The sequence below is a fragment of the Triticum aestivum genome, chromosome 4B, assembly GCF_018294505.1.
Source record: "Triticum aestivum cultivar Chinese Spring chromosome 4B, IWGSC CS RefSeq v2.1, whole genome shotgun sequence".
In the NCBI taxonomy this organism is placed as follows: Eukaryota; Viridiplantae; Streptophyta; class Magnoliopsida; order Poales; family Poaceae; genus Triticum; species Triticum aestivum.
In genome coordinates this window covers 368,624,462-368,648,210 of record NC_057804.1, presented here as the reverse complement: position 1 = coordinate 368,648,210, position 23,749 = coordinate 368,624,462, and positions in this window count along the sequence as shown.

The window sequence follows — 23,749 nt, the reverse complement described above, 5'->3', positions numbered from 1 at the left end:
AATAAATAAACCAGAAAAAAAATCTGATCTATTTAAAAAAATAAACCGCAGTTTCTAAAAAACAACGGTTTGCCGAAGAAAACCGGCGGCGGCGTGGGTGCTACCTCCGGCGGCGGCGGGGCTCCGGCGGGTCGGCGGCAGCGGCGGCGGCGGCGGCGGCGGCGGCGACGAGGTTAGGGTTAGGGTTTGGCGGGGCGAGGCAGGCTGGGATAGGCCGGCGGGGTCGGGCAGATTATAAAGCCGGGCGGCGGACGAGTCGAGGTCGCCCACGGCGGCCCGAGTCGGTTCGTTTTTTATAAATAATTGGGACGTGCAGAAAAAGAAAGAAAAGATATACTAAACGGACTCCAAAAATCCCGAATAAATTTTCCATGTCCTCTAAAAATAAGTTAGACAAGATGAACATTTATTTGGGCCTAAAATGCAATTTTGAAAAACGCACATTTTTCCTAATTCAAATAAAATAGCGATAAAACTCCGAAATAAAATCTTATTTGATTTTATTATTAAATCTTCATTATTTCTTTATTTTGGGAAAGTCATTTTATTCCCTCCCTTTTATGTCTATAAAAGAAATATTCGAAGATAAAATAATTAAAATCAAATGATCCTATTTTCAAAATTTGAGAAAAACTCAATATGAAAATAACGAAATCCCCAACTCTCTCCGTGGGTCCTTGAGTTGCGTAGAATTTCTAGGATCAAGCCAATATGCAATAAAATACGATATGCAATGATGATCTAATGTATAACATTCCAAATTGAAAATTTGGGATGTTACATATGTAGAGTATGCTAACTATATTGTTGCCAAATTTATACCACTTAGTTTCACATAACAACAAAAGAAAAAGTTCTTCTTTGATTTAAGACATTAATTTTGGCACGACCCACACCTTTATGAAGAAGGAGTAGATGGTGTTATTAGACATGGTATAAAGCATGAACAGGAGTAAATCCTACGGAAGTGTCACTCCGAGGCTTACGAAGGACACCATGTTGGAGATAGAACTGCACACAAGGTATTACAATCCGGTTTTTATTGGCCTACTCTTTTCAAATATGCACGTTAGTTTGTTCTATCTTATGATGAATATCAAAGAATCGGTAACATTAGTAGACGTCGGGAAATGCCTATGAATTATTCACTTGTTATTGAACCATTCAATATTTGGGGATCTGATTATATGGGACCTTTTCCTTCCTCCAATGGGTATACTCATATTTTAGTTGTTGTTGATTACGTTACTAAGTGGGTAGAAGTTATTCCAACTAGTAGTGTTGATCACAACACTCCTATTAAAATGCTTAAAGAAGTTATTTTCCTAAGGTTTGGAGTCCCTAGATATTTAATGACTGTTAGTGGTTCACATTTTATTCATGGTGCTTTCCATAAACTTCTTGCTAAATATGATGTTAACCATATAATTGCATCTCCTTATCATCCTCAGTCTAGTGGTCAAATAGAATTAAGTAATAAGGAAACAAAGTTAATTTTGCAAAAGATTGTCAATAGGTCTTGAAAGAATTGGTCTAAGAAACTTGATGATGCATTATGGGCTTGTAGAACTGCTTATAAAAATCCTATGGGTATGTCTTCATATAAAATGGTATATGGAAAAGCATGTCACCTGCCTCTCGAATTAGAACATAAATATTATTGGGCAATTAAAGAACTCAAATATGATTTTAAACTTGCCGGTGAAAAGAGGTTATTTGACATTAGCTCACTTGATGAATGGAGTACCCAAGCCTATGAAAATGCTAAATTGTTTAAAAAAAGGTTAAAATATGGCACGGCAAAAGAATACAAAAGCGGGAATTTAATGTAGGTGACCAAGTCTTGCTATACAATTCTCATTTAAGATTTTTTACAGGAAGACTTCTCTCCAAATGGGAAGGGCCTTACATTATCGAAGAAGTTTATCGTTCCGGTGTCATCAAGATCAACAACACCGAAGGCACTAACCCAAAGGTGGTGAATGGACAAAGAATCAAACATTATATATTAGGTACGCCTATAAATGCCGAGACCAACATTATTCATTCCATAACACCGGAGGAGTACATAAAGGAAACCTTCCAGAACGCTCCAGAACCCTGAAAAGGAATATGTATGTGATACCGTAAGTAAACCGACTCCAAAAGTTCCTCAAAGGCAATTTTACTCCGTTTTGGAATATTTAAAAAATTAGGAAAATTATAAGTAGTCCAGAAAGTGCACGAGCAGGCGACAAGCCTAGGGGGCATGCCCTACCCCCCTAGGCGCGCCTCCCGAGCTTGTGGCCACCTTGTGTGCCCTCCGAACTCTGTTTTCTCCCAGATTACTTGTTTTGTGTGATAAAAATTCATTATATAATCTCCTGAAGGTTTTGACCACCATATCATGACAATATCTTCTGTTCTTATTTTGAACTATTCCTGTGGCAGATTCAGAGCAATACGTCCTCGCAATAATCAGTCGGGGAGAGTCGGGTCTCTCACCCAAGAGCGGGTCCAAGAGCATACAACAAAGCTGATCCCTTTGGGTGGTCAACGGAGGAACAAATAGAAGCCGGCCTAAAAAGAGTGGACGCCATGGAGAAGGATCAAGAAGTCACTTTTCTTCCTCAACCTAGAGCCATGCATGTGGAACTCGATAACTCGAGCCTCCCAAATTCGGGCAAACCTCCCAATGCCAAATTTATCTCTTATGCATCCATGAGTGGACGGTGCTTTAACTGTCACTCGAAAGCTACGTAAGGAAATTATGGATCTCAGACAGCACATCAATAAGCTCGAAGAGGAAAATCCCATTCTGAGGGGCATCATTGCCAAGAATATTGCACCACCACCCCCGAAGAAGGAGACTTGAGTACACGGGTATGGGCACTCCCCTTGGCTTGTGCCAAGCTTGGGGGAGGTGCCCCGGTACCGTATTGTTGGGGAACGTAGCAGAAATTCAAAATTTTCCTACGTGTCACCAAGATATATCTATGGAGAAACCAGCAACGAGGGGAAGGAGAGTGCATCTACATACCCTTGTAGATCGCTAAGCGGAAGCGTTCAAGAGAACGGGGTTGAAGGAGTCGTACTCGTCGTGATCGAAATCACCGGAGATCCTAGTGCCGAACGGACGGCACCTCCGTGTTCAACACACGTACAGCCCGGTGACGTCTCCCATGCCTTGATCCAGCAAGGAGAGAGGGAGAGGTTGAGGAAGACTCCATCCAACAGCAGCACAACGGCGTGGTGGTGATGGAGGAGCGTGGTAGTCCTGCAGGGCTTCGCCAAGCACCTACGGGAGAGGAGGAGGTGTCACGGGAGGGAGGGAGGCGCCAGGTCTTCTGGTATGGATGCCCTCCCTCCCCTCCACTATATATAGGGGCAAGGGAGAGGGGGGAGGCGCAGCCTTGCCCCTTCCTCCAAGGAAGGGGTGCGGCCAAGAGGGGGGGGAGTCCATCCTCCCCAAGGCACCTCGGAGGTGCCTTCCCCCTTGAGGACTCTTCCCTCCCCAAGTTTCCTTGGCGCATGGGCCTCTTGGGGCTGGTGCCCTTGGCCCATATAGGCCAAGGCGCACCCCCTACAGCCCATGTGGCCCCCCGGGGCAGGTGGACCCCCGGACCCCTTTCGGCACTCCCGGTACAATACCGATAAAGTGCGAAACTTTTCCGGTGACCAAAACAGGACTTCCCATATATAAATCTTTACCTCCGGACCATTCCGGAACTCCTCGTGACATCCGGGATCTCATCCGGGACTCCGAACAACATTCGGTAACCACATACAAACTTCCTTTATAACCCTAGCGTCATCGAACCTTAAGTGTGTAGACCCTACGGGTTTGGGAGACATGTAGACATGACCGAGACGTTCTCCGGTCAATAACCAACAGCGGGATCTGGATACCCATGTTGGCTCCCACATGTTCCACGATGATCTCATCGGATGAACCACGATGTCAAGGACTCAATCGATCCCGTATACAATTCCCTTTGTCTAACGGTATTGTACTTGCCCGAGATTCGATCGTCGGTATACCGATACCTTGTTCAATCTCGTTACCGGCAAGTCCCTTTACTCGTTCCGTAACACATCATCCCGTGATCAACCCCTTGGTCACATTGTGCACATTATGATGATGTCCTACCGAGTGGGCCCAGAGATACCTCTCCGTTTACACGGAGTGACAAATCCCAGTCTCGATTTGTGCCAACCCAACAGACACTTTCGGAGATACCTGTAATGCACCTTTATAGCCACCCAGTTACGTTGTGACGTTTGGTACACCCAAAGCATTCCTACGGTATCCGGGAGTTGCACAATCTCATGGTCTAAGAAAAAGATACTTGACATTAGAAAAGCTTTAGCATACGAACTACACGATCTTTGTGCTAGGCTTAGGATTGGGTCTTGTCCATCACATCATTCTCCTAATGATGTGATCCCGTTATCAACGACATCCAATGTCCATAGCCAGGAAACCATGACTATCTGTTGATCACAACGAGCTAGTCAACTAGAGGCTCACTAGGGACATATTGTGGTCTATGTGTTCACACGTGTATTACGATTTCTGGATAATACAGTTATAGCATGAATAAAAGACTATTATCATGAACAAAGAAATATAATAATAACACTTTTATTATTGCCTCTAGGGCATATTTCCAATAGTCTCCCACTTGCACTAGAGTCAATAATCTAGTTCACATCACCATGTGATTAACACTGACAGGTCACATCACCATGTGACCAACATCCAAAGAGTTTACTAGTGTCATTAAACTAGTTCACATCATCATGTGATTAAGACTCAATGAGTTCTGGGGTTTGATCATGTTCTACTTGTGAGAGAGGTTTTAGTCAACGGATCTGTAACATTCAGATCCGTATGTACTTCGCAAATTTCTAGGTCATATTGTAAATGCTGCTTCCACGCTCCACTTGGAGCTATTCCAAATGGTTGCTCCACTATACGTATCCGGTTTTCTACTCAGAGTCATTCAGATAGGTGTTAAAGCTTGCATCAACGTAACCCTTTACGCCGAACTCTTTATCACCTCCATAATCGAGAAACATATCCTTATTCCTCTAAGGATAACTTTGACCGCTATCTGATGATCCACTCCTTGATCACCTTTGTACTCTCTTGCCAGCCATGTGGCAAGGCACACATCAGGTGCGGTACTTAGCATAGCATACTGTAGAGCCTACGTCTAAAGCATAGGGGACAACCTTCGTCCTTTCTCTCTTTTCTGCCGTGGTCGAGCTTTAAGTCCTAACTTCATATCTTACATCTCAGGAAAGAACTCCTTCTTTGACTGATCCATCTTGAATACCTTCAAGATCATGTCAAGGTATATGCTCATTTGAAAGTACCATTAAGCGTTTTTGATCTATCCTCATAGATCTTGATGCTCAATGTTCAAGTAGCTTAATCTAGGTTTTCTATTGAAAAACACCTTTCAAATAACCCTATATGCTTTCTAGAAAATCATTTCTGATCATCAACATGTCAACAACATATACTCATCAGAAATTCTATAGTGCTCCCACTCACTTCTTTGGAAATACAAGTTTCTCATAAACTTTGTATAAACCCAAAATCTTTGATCATCTTATCAAAGTGCACATTCCAACTCCGAGATGCTTACTCCAGTCCATGGAAGGATTGCTAGAGCTAGCATACCTTTTAGCATCCTTAGGATCGACAAAACCTTTCTGATTGTATTACATACAACCTTTCCATACGAAGACTGGTAAGGAAACTCATTTTGTCATCCATCTGCCAGATTTCATAAATGCAGCTAATGCTAACATGAATCCGACGGACTTAAGCATCGCTACGGATGAGAAAATCTCATCGTAGTTAACTCCTTGAACTTGTGAAAAAACTCTTCGTCACAAGTCGAGCTTCATAGACGGTGACATTACCGTCCACGTTCGTCTTCTTCTTAAAGATCCATTTATCTTAATGGCTTGCCGATCATTGGGCAAGTCCACCAAAGTCCATGCTTTGTTCTGATACATGGATCCTATCTCGGATTTCATGGCTTCTAACCATTTGTCAGAATTTGGGCCCACCATCGCTTCTCCATAGCTCATAGGTTCATTGTTGTCTAGCAACATGACCTTCAAGATAGGATTACTGTACCACTCTGAAGTAGTACGTATCCTTGTCACCCTACGAGGTACGGCAGTGACTTGATCCGAAGTTTCATGATCACTATCATAAGCTTCTACTTCAATTGGTGTAGGTGCCATAGGAACAACTTCATGTGCCCTGCTACATACTAGTTGAAGTGATGGTTCAATAACCTCATCAAGTCTCCACCATCCTCCCACTCAACTCTTTCGAGACAAACTTTTCCTCGAGAAAGGACCCGATTCAAGAAACAATCCCTATTGCTTTCGGATTTGAATTAGGAGGTATACCCAACTATTTTGGGTGTCCTATGAAGATGCATTTTATCCGCTTTGGGTTCGAGCTTATCAACCTGAAACTTTTTCACATAAGCGTCGCAGCCCCAAACTTTTAAGAAATGACACCATAGTTCATACGGTGTCATCTCGACGGAATTACATGGTACCCTGTTAAAGTGAGTGCGGTTGTCTCTAATGCCTAACCCATAAATTATTGTGGTAATTCGATAAGAGACATCATGGTACACGCCATATCCAATAGGATGCAACTATGATGTTCGGACACACCATCACACTATGGTGTTCCAGGCGGTATTAATTGTGAAACAATTTCCACAATGTCTTAATTGCGTGCCAAAACTCGTAACTCAGATATTCATCTCTATGATCATATCATAGACATTTTATCCTCTTGTCACAATGATCTTCTACTTCACTCTGAAATTACTTGAACCTTTCAATAATTCAGACTCGTGATTCATCAAATAAATATACTCAACATCTACTCAAATCATCTGTGAAGTAAGAACATAACGATATCCACTACACGCCTCAGCACTCATTGGACTGCACACATCAAAATGTATTACTTCCAACAAGTTGCTTTCTAGTTCCATTTTACTGAAACCGAGGCTTTTCAGTCATCTTGTCCATGTGGTATGATTTGCATATCTCAAGTGATTCAAAATCAAGTGAGTCTAAATGATCCATCTGCATGGAGTTTCTTCATGCGTATGCACCAATAGACATGGTTCGCATGTCTCAAACTTTTCAAAAACGAGTGAGTCCAAAGATCCATCAACATGGAGCTTCTTCATGCGTTTTATACCAATATGACTTACATGGCAGTGCCACAAGTAAGTGGTACTATCATTACTATCTTATATCTTTTGGCATGAAAATGTGTATCACTACGATCGAGATTCAATAAACCATTCCTTTAGGTGCAAGACCATTGAAGGTATTATTCAAATAAATAGAGTAACCATTATTCTCTTTAAATGAATAACCGTATTGCGATAGACGTAATCCAATCATGTCTATGCTCAACGCAAACACACAATGACAGTTATTTAGGTTTAATAATAATCTTGATGGTAGAGGGAGCGTGCGATGTTTGATCACATCAAACTTGGAAACACTTCCAACACATATCGTCAGCTCACCTTTAGCTAGTCTCCGTTTATTCCGTAGCTCTTTTATTTCGAGTTACTAACACTTAGCAACTGCACCGGTATCTTAATACCCTGGTGCTACTAGGAGTACTAGTAAAGTACACATTAACATAATGTATATCCAATATACTTCTATCGACCTTGCCAGCCTTCTCATCTACCAAGTATCTAGGGTAATTCTGCTCCAGTGGCTGTTCCCCTTATTGCAGAAGCACTTAGTCTCGGGTTTGGGTTCAACCTTGGGTTTCTTCACTAGAGCAGCAGCTGAATTGCCGTTTCATGAAGTATCCCTTTGTTCCCTTGCCCTTCTTGAAACTAGTGGTTTCACCAACCATCAACAATTGATGCTCCTTCTTGATTTCTACTTTTGTGGTGTCAAACATCGCGAATACTTCAAGGATCATCATATCTATCCCTAATATGTTATAGTTCATCACGAAGCTCTAGCAGCTTGGTGGCAATGACTTTGGAGAAACATCACTATCTCATCTGGAAGATCAACTCCCACTCGATTCAAGCGATTGTTGTACTCAGACAATCTGAGCACAAGTTCAACAATTGAGCTTTTCTCCCTTAGTTTGCAGGCTAAGAAAATCGTCGGAGGTCTTATACCTCTTGACGTGGGCACGAGCCTGAAATCCCAATTTCAGCCCTCGAAACATCTCATATGTTCCGCTACGTTTTGAAAACTTCTTTGGTGCCTCAACTCTAAACCGTTTAACTGAACTATCACGTAGTTATCAAAATGTGTATGTCCGATGTTCGCAACATCCACAAACGACGTTTGGGGTTCAGCACACTGAGCGGTGCATTAAGGACATAAGCTTTCTACTGTCCGCATAATCGCTACTGTCAACTTTCAACTATATTTTCTCTAGGAACATATCTAAACAGTGGAACTAAAGCGCGAGCAACGACATAATTTGCGAAAGGTCTTTTGACTATGTTCAGGATAATTAAGTTCATCTTATGAACTCCCACTCAGATAGACATCCCTCTGGTCATCTAAGTGATTACATGATCCGAGTCAACTAGGCCGTGTCCGATCATCACGTGAGACGGACTAGTCATCATCGGTGAACATCTTCATGTTGATCGTATCTACTATACGACTCATGCTCGACCTTTCGGTCTCCGTGTTCCGAGGCCATGTCTGTACATGCTAGGCTCGTCAAGTTAACCCTAAGTGTATTGCATGTGTAAATCTGTCTTACACCCGTTGTATGTGAACGTAAGGATCTATCACACCCGATCATCACGTGGTGCTTCGAAACGACGAACTGTAGCAACGGTGCACAGTTAGGGGAGAACACTTCTTGAAATTGTTGTAAGGGATCATCTTATTTACTACCGTCGTTCTAAGTAAACAAGATGCATAAACATGATAAACATCACATGCAATCAAATAGTGACATGATATGGCCAATATCATTTTGCTCCTTTTGATCTCCATCTTCGGGGCTCCATGATCATCATCGTCACCGGCATGACACCATGATCTCCATCATCATGATCTCCATGATCGTGTCTTCATGAAGTTGTCTCGCCAACTATTACTTCTACTACTATGGCTACCGGTTAGCAATAAAGTAAAGTAATTACATGGCGTTGTTTAATGACACGCAGGTCATACAATAAATTAAGACAACTCCTATGGCTCCTGGCGGTTGTCATACTCATCGACATGCAAGTCATGATTCCTATTACAAGAACATGATCAATCTCATACATCACATATCATTCATCACATTCTTCTTGGCCATATCACATCACATAGCATACCCTGCAAAAACAAGTTAGACGTCCTCTAATTGTTGTTTGCATGTTTTACGTGGCTGCTATGGGTTTCTAGCAAGAACGTTTCTTACCTACACAAAACCACAACGTGATATGCCAATTGCTATTTACCCTTCATAAGGACCCTTTTCTTCGAATCCGTTCTGACTAAAGTGGGAGAGACTGGCACCCGCTAGCCACCTTATGCACCAAGTGCATGTCAGTCGGTGGAACCTGTCTCACGTAAGAGTACGTGTAAGGTCGGTCAGGGCCGCTTCATCCCACAATACCGTCGAAACAAGATTGGACTAGTAACAGTAAGCATATTGAACAAAATCAACGCCCACAACTACTTTGTGTTCTACTCGTGCAAAGAATCTACGCAATAGACCTAGCTCATGATGCCACTGTTGGGGAACGTAGCAGAAATTCAAAATTTTCCTACGTGTCACCAAGATCTATCTATCGAGAAACCAGCAACGAGGGGAAGGAGAGTGCATCTACATACCCTTGTAGATCGCTAAGCGGAAGCATTCAAGAGAACGGGGTTGAAGGAGTCGTACTCGTCGTGATCGAAATCACCGGAGATCCTAGTGCCGAACGGACGGCACCTCCGTGTTCAACACACGTACAGCCCGGTGATGTCTCCCATGCCTTGATCCAGCAAGGAGAGAGGGAGAGGTTGAGGAAGACTCCATCCAACAGCAGCACAACGGCGTGGTGGTGATGGAGGAGCGTGGTAGTCCTGCAGGGCTTCGCCAAGCACCTACGGGAGAGGAGGAGGTGTCACGGGAGGGAGGGAGGCGCCAGGGCTTCTGGTATGGATGCCCTCCCTCCCCTCCACTATATATAGGGGCAAGGGAGAGGGGGGAGGCACAGCCTTGCCCCTTCCTCCAAGGAAGGGGTGCGGCCAAGAGGGGGGGAGGAGTCCATCCTCCCCAAGGCACCTCGGAGGTGCCTTCCCCCTTGAGGACTCTTCCCTCCCCAAGTTTCCTTGGCGCATGGGCCTCTTGGGGCTGGTGCCCTTGGCCCATATAGGCCAAGGCGCACCCCCTACAGCCCATGTGGCCCCCCGGGGCAGGTGGACCCCCGGACCCCTTTCGGCACTCCCGGTACAATACCGATAAAGTGCGAAACTTTTCCGGCGACCAAAACAGGACTTCCCATATATAAATCTTTACCTCTGGACCATTCCGGAACTCCTCGTGATGTTTGGGATCTCATCCGGGACTCAGAACAACATTCGGTAACCACATACAAACTTCCTTTATAACCCTAGCGTCATCGAACCTTAAGTGTGTAGACCCTACGGGTTCGGGAGACATGTAGACATGACCGAGACGTTCTCCGGTCAATAACCAAAAGCGGGATCTGGATACCCATGTTGGCTCCCACATGTTCCACGATGATCTCATCGGATGAACCACAATGTCAAGGACTCAATCGATCCCGTATACAATTCCCTTTGTTTAACGGTATTGTACTTGCCCGAGATTCGATCGTCGGTATACCGATACCTTGTTCAATCTCGTTACCGGCAAGTCTGTTTACTCGTTCCGTAACACATCATCCCGTGATCAACCCCTTGGTCACATTGTGCACATTATGATGATGTCCTACCGAGTGGGCCCAGAGATACCTCTCCGTTTACACGGAGTGACAAATCCCAGTCTCGATTCGTGCCAACCCAACAGACACTTTCGGAGATACCTGTAATGCACCTTTATATCCACCCAGTTACGTTGTGACGTTTGGTACACCCAAAGCATTCCTACGGTATCCGGGAGTTGCACAATCTCATGGTCTAAGAAAAAGATACTTGACATTAGAAAAGCTTTAGCATACGAACTACACGATCTTTGTGCTAGGCTTAGGATTGGGTCTTGTCCATCACATCATTCTCCTAATGATGTGATCCCGTTATCAACGACATCCAATGTCCATAGCCAGGAAACCATGATAATCTGTTGATCACAATGAGCTAGTCAACTAGAGGCTCACTAGGGACATATTGTGGTCTATGTATTCACACGTGTATTACGATTTCCGGATAATACAGTTATAGCATGAATAAAAGACTATTATCATGAACAAAGAAATATAATAATAACACTTTTATTATTGCCTCTAGGGCATATTTCCAACACGTATCACCATCACATCTTTATCTTTATCGTTTATCTTAGTTCGATCCTTTTGGTTAAATCTTGATCTAGTAGAATAAGTTTTAGTATGATATAGTCTTTACGTTTTTCTTCATGATCTATTTATGTAATCGAGTATGAGAGTTACATAATAAAGATTAGTTTTTGGTTGAGGGCTTTGCTTTCTTGCTTTGATCATAGAGATGGAAAAGAATAAAAGAAATAAAAATATTATACAATGATCCTATGGAAAGTGATGACTTCACATATAAGAAGTATAATGCATGAATTTTTTTGAAGGTTGATAAACATAATATTGGTCATTGTTGCAATTAATGACGAGTAATAAGGAAAGAAAGGTTTCACATATATATACACTATCCTGGACATCCTTTATGACTGTGAGCACTCATTAAAATATTATATGCTAATAAGTAGATGTTAGACAAGGAAGACAATGTAATGTGTTATGTTTACTTGTATCCGAATAGAAGTTATAATGTCATGGATCCTCCAACATGTTGAGCTTGCTTTCTATCCCTTGCTAGCCAAAAAGTCCTCACCAAGTAGAGATACTACTTGTGAATCCAAAAACCATCAACCCAGTTTCTGTAATGAGAGTCCACTATATCTACCTATGGACTGAGTAAGATCCTTTAGGTAAGTTGTCATCGATGCAAGCAATAAAAATTGCTCTCTAAATATGTATGACTTTAAGTGTGAGGGAAATAAGCTTTATACGAACTTGTGGTGGAGAAGAAATAAAAGCGATGGACTGCATAATAAAGTTTTCTATCACAAGCGGCAATATAAAGTGATGTTCTTTTGCATTAAGATTTCATGCATCCAAATAAAATGCATGACAACCTCTGCTTCCCTCTGCGAAGGGCCTATATTTTATTTTAATTTCTACCTTCATAAATAGTCATGGTGATTCTCACCCTTCCTTTTACTTTTCTCTTTTTGGCAAGCACTATGTGTTGGAGAAAGATTCGGACATACATATCCACTCGGATGTAGGTGATCATAAGTTATTATTGTTGACATTACCCTTGAGGTAAATTGTTGGGAGGCGAAATTATAAGCCCCTATGTTTCTATGTATCTGTTTGAAGCTTTGACTTCATAAGTATCGCATGAGTGTTAGCAATTATCAAAGACTAAATGATAGTTGAGTTTGTGAACTTGCTAAATAAAAGCTCTTACATTGACTCTTTCTGACATTATGACAAATTGCAATCGCATCAATGACTGAGACCATAGTTTTTTAGTTTTCAATGAAGTTTTTGGTTCATACTTTATCTTGTGAACGAATTATCACTTTGGCAAAAGAAGTTATATCACAATATATTGATGTTCTAAAGATGATCATGATGCCCTCATGTTCATATTTTATTTTATCGACACCTCTATCTCTAAACATGTGGGTCATGATTATCCATTTCGTCTTTCACTTGAGGACAAGCGAGGTCTAAGCTCAGGAGAGTTGATACGTCCATTTTGCATCATGCGTTTATGTTGATATTTATTGTATTATTATGGGTTGTAATTACACTTTAGGATACAATTCTTATGTATTTCCTCTCTTATTTTACAAGATTTACATGAAGAGGGAGAATGCCGGCAGCTGGAATTCTGGACCGGAAAGGAGCAAACCTGATATACCTATTCTACACAACTCCAAATGTCCTGAAACTTTACGGAGAATTGTTTTGGAATGTATAGAAAATATTGGGTGAAAAAAGAACAGAAGGGGATCCACCAGGTGGCCACAAGCCTGGGGCGCGCCCCCTGAGCTTGTGGGCCCCCTGGCCAGCCCCCGGGGTCCTAAGCTAAGCATCTTGGAACGATGGCAACATGGACACATGATTTTATCCAGGTTCGGGCTCTCTTGAAGAAATAATACCATACGTCCGACTTTTGATTGTATTGATATGGGGTATTGATGTAGGGCGGAACCCTAAGTGGCCGATCTTTCACTTTTGGAGGGATCCTACGGGGAATCACGAAGAACACGCGGAAGAACTAGAGGGAAAATACGGGGAGAACAAGAGAAACACTCAACCGACAAGTAATCAATCACACGAGTGCTAGATCACCGACAACATAGAGTAACATATGATCCACAATCAACAAAGGTAAGGATACAAAGGAACCGTTCTTCTCCGTACAGAGGCCTTGATGGTCTTCCCTAGAAAGGGGTCTTGAATCCGCTTGGGGGATCTTCTCCGAAGAGGTCCTGAGCTCCGAGGAGAAGTATCCAAGTGGATGAGCAAGGCTCTCACACAAAATATGAGCTAAACCTATGCTAACCCTAATACGAAGCTAGGAGATGAGTATATATAGTGCTAAGTCATGAAGGGGAAAGTGCGATGCGCGCAGGCAGGCCGGTAGTACCGGTCAGGGGGCCAGTAGTACCGTTGAGAGCTCCTGAGGGGTGGTAGTTCCGGTCGAGGAAGGCGGTACTACCGCTGGGGGTCGGGCGCTGGCTTCTGGAGGTGGGCGTCAAAGGAGCCAGCGGTTGTACCGGAGGTCGGGGCGGTTGTTCCGGTCTTTGGGCAGAAACCGGTAGAACCGGTGCTGTACCGGCCTTGCACCGCTTGCTCACAGAATAGCGGCCGGTTGTTGGGCGGTGGCTGGCCGGTTGTTCCGCCCGGGCGGTGGTTGGGCGGTTGTACCGGTCCTCCCAGGCTGGGTGGAATGCCTCCTTGATCTTGATGTCCATCTTGCACCACTCCTTCTCCTTGGCTGCTTTCATGGTACCTGAGCACACAAAGTGTCTCCGTTTGAGGTAGTAGCCATGTCTCAAATGGGTCAAAGGGAAATTCAACAAGGAGAGAGTTAACCTCGGATTGGATGGCACGTGCTCGGGCTCTTGTCATGGGTCCTCTTGGAGCAAGTGTGGTCGAAGTAGAGTCCATGGGGATGATGGAAGGATGCTCCGCATCATCTCCCCTTCCTTGGGAAAGATCCGACCTCGGATCAAAATCTGCATCACCATGGAAAGGCGAGAGGTCTTTGACGTTGAAGATGTCGCTCACGGTGTACTTGTCTCGTGGGAGTTCAATCTTGTAGGCGTTGTCGTTGTAGCGTGCTAGCACCTTGAAGGGTCCGTCGGCTCGAGGGAGAAGCTTAGACTTGCGTTCGTTGGGGAAGCGGTCCTTGCGAAGGTGTAGCCACACGAGATCACCAACGTTGAATACCATGGGTTGCTTGTTGATGTTGAGCTTGGTCGCTAGTCGTTGTACTTGGCGCTCGATGGTGTGTCTTGTATCCTCATGCATCTTCTTGATGTAGCTTGCCCGTGCACTCGCATCCATGTTGGTGCGCTCTTGTAGAGGAAGAGGTAGAATGTCCAATGGTGACAATGGGTTGAAGCCGTAGACGACCTCGAAAGGGGACTTGCCGGTAGTCGAATGTCTTGCACGGTTGTAGGCGTACTCGGCGATGGATAGACACGCCTCCCACTCCTTGATGTTATTCTTGATCAACACGCGAAGTAGAGTGGATAGTGTCCGGTTCGTCACCTCCGTTTGGCCGTCGGTTTGAGGATGGTATGCGGATGAGAACAAGAGCTTGGTTCCGAGCTTGGCACATAGCGTCTTCCAAAAGTAACTCAAGAACTTGACGTCACGATCGGAGACAATCGTCTTTGGCAATCCATGAAGTCGCAAGATTTCCCTACAAAAGAGATTAGCAATATGTGAAGCATCGTCTATCTTGTTGCAAGGAATGAAATGTGCCATCTTAGAAAATCTGTCCACAACAACAAAGACGGAATCCTTGCCATTTTGAGTTCTAGGCAAACCAAGTACAAAATCCATGCTAATGTCTTCCCAAGGTTGATAAGGAATAGGAAGTGGCATGTAAAGACCATGGGATTGAGCTTTTGACTTAGCTTTGCGACATGTAGAGCAACGGTTGGTGAAGCATGAGACATCACGAAACATCTTGGGCCAAAAGTAGTTCTTGGAGAGCGTGGCGAAAGTCTTGTCGCGTCCAAAGTGTCCCATGAGTCCGCCTCCATGAGCCTCTTGCAAAAGGAGCAAATGAAGAGAAGACTCGGGATTGCAAAGTTTGTTAGCTCTCATAAGATAATCGTCCTTTAGATAGTATCGTTCCCAAGACGTGTGTGTCAAACACTTAGTGTACGGATTAGCAAAAGAAGAATCATGCTCATACAAGTCTTTTATATGCTCAAAACCAATAACATTCAACTCAAGTTGAGTGACAAGCATGCATATGCGTGAAAGTGCGTCCGCAACAACATTTTCTTTACCCTTAATGTACTTGATCACATAAGGAAAAGATTCAATGAATTCACTCCATTTGGCATGACGCTTGTTCAATTTAGTTTGACCTTTTAGGTACTTAAGCGTTTCATGATCGGTATGGATGACAAACTCATGAGGTCTAAGATAATGTTCCCAAACATGTAGCACACGCACTAAAGCATACAATTCTTTGTCATAGATGGGATAATTAAGTTGAGCACCGGAGAGTTTTTCACTAAAATAAGCAATGGCTCGTTTTTCTTGCATCAAAACTCCACCAATTCCGGTACCACTTGCATCACAATGAACCTCAAAAGTTTTGTCAAAATTGGGCAAAGCAAGAATCGGAGCATGAGTAAGCAAAGACTTGAGTTCATCAAATGCGGTGGATTGCAAAGATCCCCAAACAAAAGGAGCATTCTTCTTACTCAAAGCATGTAAAGGAGCGGCAATTGTGCTAAAGTTTTTCACAAAGCGACGATAAAATCCTGCGAGACCAAGAAAACTTCTCACTTGTTGCAAATTGGTGGGTTGGGGCCAAGTTTTAATTGCTTCAATTTTAGTTTCATCAACATGGACACCCTTGGAAGAGACAACAAAACCTAGGAAAACCACTTTGTCAACGCCAAAAGTGCATTTTTTCAAGTTTGCATAAAGGCGTTCCTTGCGAAGAGTTTGCAACACAGATTTAACATGATTAATATGCTCTTTCATGGTTTTGCTAAACACAAGAATATCATTGAAGTAAACCACAACGAAGACTCCAATGTAAGGTCTAAGCACATGATGCATAAGACGCACGAAAGTACCGGGAGCTTCCGATAGACCCATAGGCATGACTAACCACTCATACAAGCCAAATTTGGTTTTGAAAGCGGTTTTCCATTCATCACCTTCTTGAATGCGAATTTGATAATAGCCACTTTTAAGGTCAATTTTTGAGAAAAAGTTGGCTCCGCTAAGTTCATCAAGCATATCATCTAAGCGAGGAATGGGATGCCTATAGCGAACGGTAATAGCATTTATAGGTCTACAATCGGAACACAAGCGGAAACTTCCATCGGGCTTAGGCACAAGTATAACGGGAACGGCACAAGGGCTTAAGCTTTCACGTACATGACCGTTGTCGATGAGTTGTTGTACTTGCCATTGGATTTCCCTTGTCTCTTCGGGGTTGACATGGTATGGAGCTTTGTTTGGAAGTGGCGCTCCGGGGATGAGGTCGATTCGATGCTCAATGCCTCGAAGTGGAGGTAGACCCGGAGGTAGCTCATCGGGGAAAACATCTTGGAATTCCTGTAAAAGAGATTGAAACACTAAAGGTAGCTCGTGAGAGGTGTTAGTTGTTTGCTCTCCATCTTTGCACACGAGGACGAAGTGCATCACACTCGATGGGTTCTCACACACTTCTCTAATCTCACTTTTGGTGGCAAATAGGATGAGGTTTTTCTCTCTAGGCGAAGAGGCGCTCATATTTGGCTTGTGGCTCTCACTCACTTTTGGGTGGGTAACTTTCTCACTCTTCCCTCCATGGTGGGTGGCTTGCTTGTCGGTTATCACTTGACTAGGAGACATAGGTCGTTGCACATACTCCTTCCCTTTCATCTTGAAGCTATAGTGATTGGTTCGCCCATTGTGGATGACACCATGGTCGAATTGCCATGGTCGACCAAGAAGGAGGTGGAAAACGGTCATTGGGACCACATCACATTCCAAAGTGTCTTCATAAGCACCTATTTGAAAGAGACTTGGACCGTATGCTCGACTCGTATAGTGCCGGAGTCACTTAGCCATTGAACCTTGTAGGGGTGCGGGTGCTTCCTCTTGACCAATTGAAGCTTGGATCATAGTTCTTCACTTGCCAAGTTGTGGCAACTACCTCCATCGATGATGACCTTGACGGACCTTCCTTTGATGCCGGCCTTTGTGTGGAAGATGTGGCATCTTTGGTCTTCTTCTTGTTGATGTTGAAGTGTCAAGACTTTGGAGACAACGAGAGCGGGGCTCGAATCCTCATCACAAAAGACTTGATCATCTTCATCTTTGTTCACGCGCCGGTGCATGGCCACTTGCTCAAGGGCTTCCATCTCCTCTTCACTCATTGAGTCATATGTGCCGTCGTCGTTGAGGATCATGGTGCGCTTGTTCGTGCATTCATAGGACTTGTGGCCTCGGCTGCCGCAAGTGAAACACTTGAAGGAGCTTGTTTTGACGGTCTCATCGGTCGGAGTAGATGATGAAGCACGCGGCTTGAAGTTCCTTGTAGTAGGAGGAAGACGACTTGAACTTGTCGGATTTTTCTTGTAACTTGACTTGTCGTCGTTGCTAGGAGAAGGTTTGGTTGACGTAGATGTTGGAGGAGTCGTTGAAGCATGGATGTTGGAGAAGCCGTAGGTCTTGGATGAGTACTTGGCGTACTTGAAGTCATCTTGCACTTGACGTTCCGCCTTGGTTGCTTGATGCACGAGCTCAATGAGGTTGGAATATGGTTGGAAGTTGGCGATCTTCTTGATGTGATGATTGAGTCCATTCAAGAAATGTGCCATTGTTTGTTCATCATCTTCCTTGACATTGGCTCGAATCATGGCTATCTCCATTTCCTTGTAGTATTCTTCAACACTCTTTGTTCCTTGCTTGAGGAGTTGTAGCTTCTTGAAGAGATCGCGGTTGTAGTAGGTTGGTACAAAGCGTGCCCGCATGACATCCTTCATTTGAGCCCAAGTGGTGATTGGAGGTTCACCTCTTGCTTCACGGCGTTCAAGGACTTGTTCCCACCATATGAGCACATAGTCTTGGAACTCAAGTGATGCCATAGCGATCTTCTTCTCTTCCTCATAGTTGTGCAAACGAAAGATTTTGTCGACCTTCAATGCCCATGAGAGGTACTCTTCTGGATCATTACTTCCTTTGAACTTGGGCATTGTGAACTTGAGCTTGCCATAGCATTGCTCTTCATTGTGTTGTTGGCGATGGTGATGATGACGTCCTTGACGTGGGGGATAGTCATCCTCATGTTGCTCTTGGCGCGGAGGAAGTCCATGATTAACTTGCTCTTGTTGAACTTGAGGTTGAAGAGGAGCTTGACGAGCTTGTGGAGGGGCTTGTGGAGCTTGACATTGCACACGCGGTAGGTAGTTCCTCTCTTGGATTTCTTCTTGAAGAGCTTCCTCTTGATTGCGCCATTCGCGATTGCGGTTGGCGATGGCTCGACTTGATTCTTGAAGGGCACGTTGCGCCTCAAGCGCTTGCGCTTCTCGTTGTTGTTGTTGAAGATGTTGAGCCTCGGCGTCTTGTTCTTCTTGGTGTAGACGCGCTCGTTCTTCTTCTTGGTGCCGAAGTCGTTGCCGTTCTTGAGCTTGAGCAACAGCCACTTGGTTTGATTGGGGACGAGTGACTTGCTCATCGTCTTGCTCTTGTGAATGCTTGTCATGTAGCGGGTTGCGAGGTGCATGACGGTCTTGATGCGCGGCTCGTCAAAGAATGGTCGAAGACGGTGTACTTGAGCCGGAGAAGGTGTCATCGGGGTGTCGACTCGAGCGGCTCCGTCTTGAGGAGGAAGAAGTGGAATGATGCCGGTTCCTCATCAAGGCGCGGATCTCGTCCATTCTTGCATCATTTTCTTGCTTGTGAGAGTCGAACTTGTCGTCGAAGTAGTCTCTTGTACGTAGCTCGGAGAGTCGCAAGTCGGTGGCGAGGTTGTCGATGCGGTCGCTCATAGCTTGTTGCTCTTGGTGTAACGCCCTTTGAGCACCAAAGAGGTGGCTCTTTGTGACGAATGATGACATGTCATCGCCGTTCTCGATGAGAGGTGGATTTGTAGAAAAACTTGGCCTATCCATCATACCAAGCAAAATGTAAGTGGTAGAAGGAAAAGAACGTGTACCAAATGTACCTTGACCGATGTTGAAGATGAATCAAGTTCACTCAAATGCGGACAATGAAATAGCACTGTTGGTACCAATTCTTGTCGGTTCTCACACCTACACAAGTAAAAGCTTATGGTGGAGCTTGGTTAGGATGGTGGCACAAAATTGATTGCAATCGTTAGTTTGACTCAAAGATGTTGAAAAAGATTCGCAAATTCGCAAATGTAACAAGTAGACCAAGTAAGTAATGGTACACGGAAACACACACGCAAATAGATAAGTGGGATTGTGCAAACCAAAAGTGAGCCAAAATGTGGAAACCACGAAATGCTCTTGTTGCACAATACTAGAGAGACGCTAGCACGATTGCACAATAGGCGGATACGCAAACTTGTGCACAACCTACTAGACAAAAATGCTACGATCTCTATCACAAGTATGCTATATGTATGATATTTCGGTGCTATGATCCAAGATGATCGGATATGACAATCTTAATGTTGTATGATGCTATGGTTCTCGCTTATAAGCTCTTTGCTTATCTTTCTCTTTTGCTTAAAAGCTTGGGTGGCTCTTCACTTTTGAGCTCTTTTCTCATGCAAAACTTCACGAACCAAGATAGCAATTGCGTATGCTATGACAACTTTGTGACACACAAGTTGATCTCAAGATATGCACCACTATGGTATGATATGTATGCTATGTTGTATGATCACTAATGTGCACAAGTCACGTTGCCGGCAATACTCAATGGCTAGTCTCGATGGGTAAGCAACGCAAAAGTAAGGCTATGTGGTTATCAATGTAATTGCGAGAGAGGACAAAGATGTCGTCGAGGTTACCGTCCTTGACGATGATGAGTCTTTGGCGAAGATGAGCGGTGGTGATGTTGACGTCGAACCGTACCTATATAGCCGAAACACAATAGGACACGGGAACCACAACTCAAATTCTCAAAGACCAAAACAACAACGGTGGGAGCGAAAGGTCGAGGTGGATGGAAATGGTGAAACTCATAGTGCTGAAATTGGCCTGGGCGGTAGTACCGCTCGGATGGCCGGTTGTACCGCTTGTGGTACTCAGCGGTGGTACCGCTCGAAGGGGCGGTTGTACCGCTCGTGTCGGGATTCGACACAGCACGAAACTGGGCGTGAATTTTGGGGCGGAATTGGATGGTTTCGGGGGCAAAATTTGAAGGGTTTCGTGGATGAGAAGAGGGGAAAGGCTAGATCCACTTGAAACCAAGCAAATCCACGGATCAAAATCAACAAAACATCATCAAACCAACAAATCACAAAAAAATTGGGGCTATTTTTGGTGGGGATTTTCGAATTTAGGACGAAAACAACAAAATCAAGCTAGAAAACACGGGGTAGGGGCTCCAAAAACGTGATCAACGTGGCTCATGATACCAAGATGATGTAGGGCGGAACCCTAAGTGGTCGATCTTTCATGTTTGGAGGGATCCTATGGGGAATCACGAAGAACACGCGGAAGAACTAGAGGGAAAATACGGGGAGAACAAGAGAAACACTCAACTGACAAGTAATCAATCACACGAGTGCTAGATCACCGACAACATAGAGTAACATATGATCCACAATCAACAAAGGTAAGGATACAAAGGAACCGTTCTTCTCCTTACGGAGGCCTTGATGGTCTTCCCTAGAAAGGGGTCTTGAATCCGCTTGGGGGATCTTCTCCGAAGAGGTCCTGAGCTCCGAGGAGAAGTATCCAAGTGGATGAGCAAGGCTTTCACACAAAATATGAGCTAAACCTATGCTAACCCTAATACGAAGCTAGGAGACGAGTATATATAGTGCTAAGTCACGAAGGGGTAAGTGCGCTGCGCGCAGGCAGGCCGGTAGTACCGGTCAGGGGGCCGGTAGTACCGCTGAGAGCTCCTGAGGGGCGGTAGTTCCGGTCGAGGAAGGCGGTACTACCGCTGGGGGTCGGGCGCTGGCTTCTGGAGGTGGGCGTCGAAGGAGCCAGCGGTTGTACCGGAGGTCGGGGCGGTTGTTTCGGTCTTTGGGCAGAAACCGGTAGAACCGGTGCTGTACCGGCCTTGCACCGCTTGCTCACAGAATAGCGGCCGGTTGTTGGGCGGTGGCTGGCCGGTTGTTCCGCTCGGGCGGTGGTTGGGCGGTTGTACCGGTCCTCCCAGGCTGGGTGGAATGCCTCCTTGATCTTGATGTCCATCTTGCACCACTCCTTCTCCTTGGCTGCTTTCATGGTACCTGAGCACATAAAGTGTCTCCGTTTGAGGTAGTAGCCATGTCTCAAATGGGTCAAAGGGAAATTCAACAAGGAGAGAGTTAACCTCGGATTGGATGGCACGTGCTCGGGCTCTTGTCATGGGTCCTCTTGGAGCAAGTGTGGTCGAAGTAGAGTCCATGGGGATGATGGAAGGATGCTCCGCATCAGGTATAGTACAGAGTACATGTATCTACCACGAGATTGTTCTAGTGAATATGAGATGTCTCAATCCCTCTATTGACTAGTCTGGCCTCGGTTTATATAATGCACTATAGGCTTAGGGTTTAGAAGAGTCTTCGTATTGGGCTCCAAGTCTTGCGGAATCTTCCTTGTATTCGTCACGGGTTGTCCGAAATGGCCCATTAGTAAACCGCCATGGGGGTCCTCGGCCCTGCCCTCTTGGTCGGAGACGACGCGGTGAGTATCCCCTAATTCGTGACTCCATCAGAAGGGGGGACGCAAAAGGTAGGAGGCGACGACTCAACGGAAAAGAGGAGATCGAGGCTGTGGGGGTGGAGGAGAGGCGTGTGAGCCACGTCTTGCTCGGTACCAGATCCGCTACTTCCTTTTTATTTCATAATTTGACACTTCTATTGCCACTTCAGCACTTCATGCAAGGACATAGCCCAATACTCAAAATAGAATTATGCTTACTAAACCTAGTTCACAGTGTCATAGAAACCAGATCACTCTAGACAAAACCAGGTTCAAAATGAACGGTTCGCTATCTTAGAAAACAATCAACAAAAGAAAGGGAAAATATCAAAGAAAAATAAATATGGCCAACTGTAAAAGAGTTGAAAGTGGGAATTTATCAAGGAAAAAGAAAAACGTTTCGGTGCGGCACGTCGGCCGAAACTTCGGCCGGTCCTTCCCGCTACGTTGGATCGAGTGGCGATCGTAGCGCCCGTACTTAGCCAACTAATCACACGCTATCCAAACGAGTGGCTGGGGTGGACCCACACATCACACACGCCCGCCTCTTCCTCCCTTATCCTCACTCAAATCCCCATTTTTTATCTCAGACGAAGCACATCTAGCACCAGTATCTCCCAGCACCACCACATAGCGACTCACTGTCGCCTACTGCTTGCAGCTACGAGCTACGACGGCGCCATGCCCGCGGCCGTCGCGCTCCTCTGTCGAGGGCGCTCCGGCAAGCCGTGCTACAACCGGCTAGTATATATGCTACAACCGCCCACGGCCGTGCTACATAGCAACGACAGGAGCGAGACACGGCTGCCGGCGTGCCGTGCTACAATCGAACCACGAGAAAGCTGCAAGCCTGCAACCGTGGCCTGGAAGGGCTGGAACCGGCAAGCTATTGTGCTGCCATCGGCTGTGCCGTGCGCTCAAAACTGGCAAGCTCCGGTGGCACGACCATGGAGGACCGGTGTTGCTACAGGCTATGCCAGGTGCTGGAACCAGCACGACATCGAGCTGCAACCTGCCGACGGCGCTGCTACGAGTGGTGGGGCACACAACTATGAGCGAAAAGGCGTGATGCTACCAACGGCGATCTGGGATGCTGGAATCGGCAGCGTGGAGAGTTGCAACCGGCGGCGCCATATGCTACAAGCACGCGATGCGGGGATGCTAGAATCGTCTATGTGGAGAGCTGCAACCGCCGCACCGTTTTGCTACTACCGGCAACCCAGAGTGCTGGAACAGATGAGGAAGGATGCTTCCACAGCGAGCCAGGAAGCTGCAACCGGAGATGAAGTATGTATCCACGGCGAGGCCAGAGAGGTGCAACCAGCAGGGGGGCGGTGATACAACCGGCAGCCGGCGAGTTGCAGCCGCATCCAACGACGACCGGCCCGGCGAGCTGCAGCCTTCGAGAGTGGAGCTCCA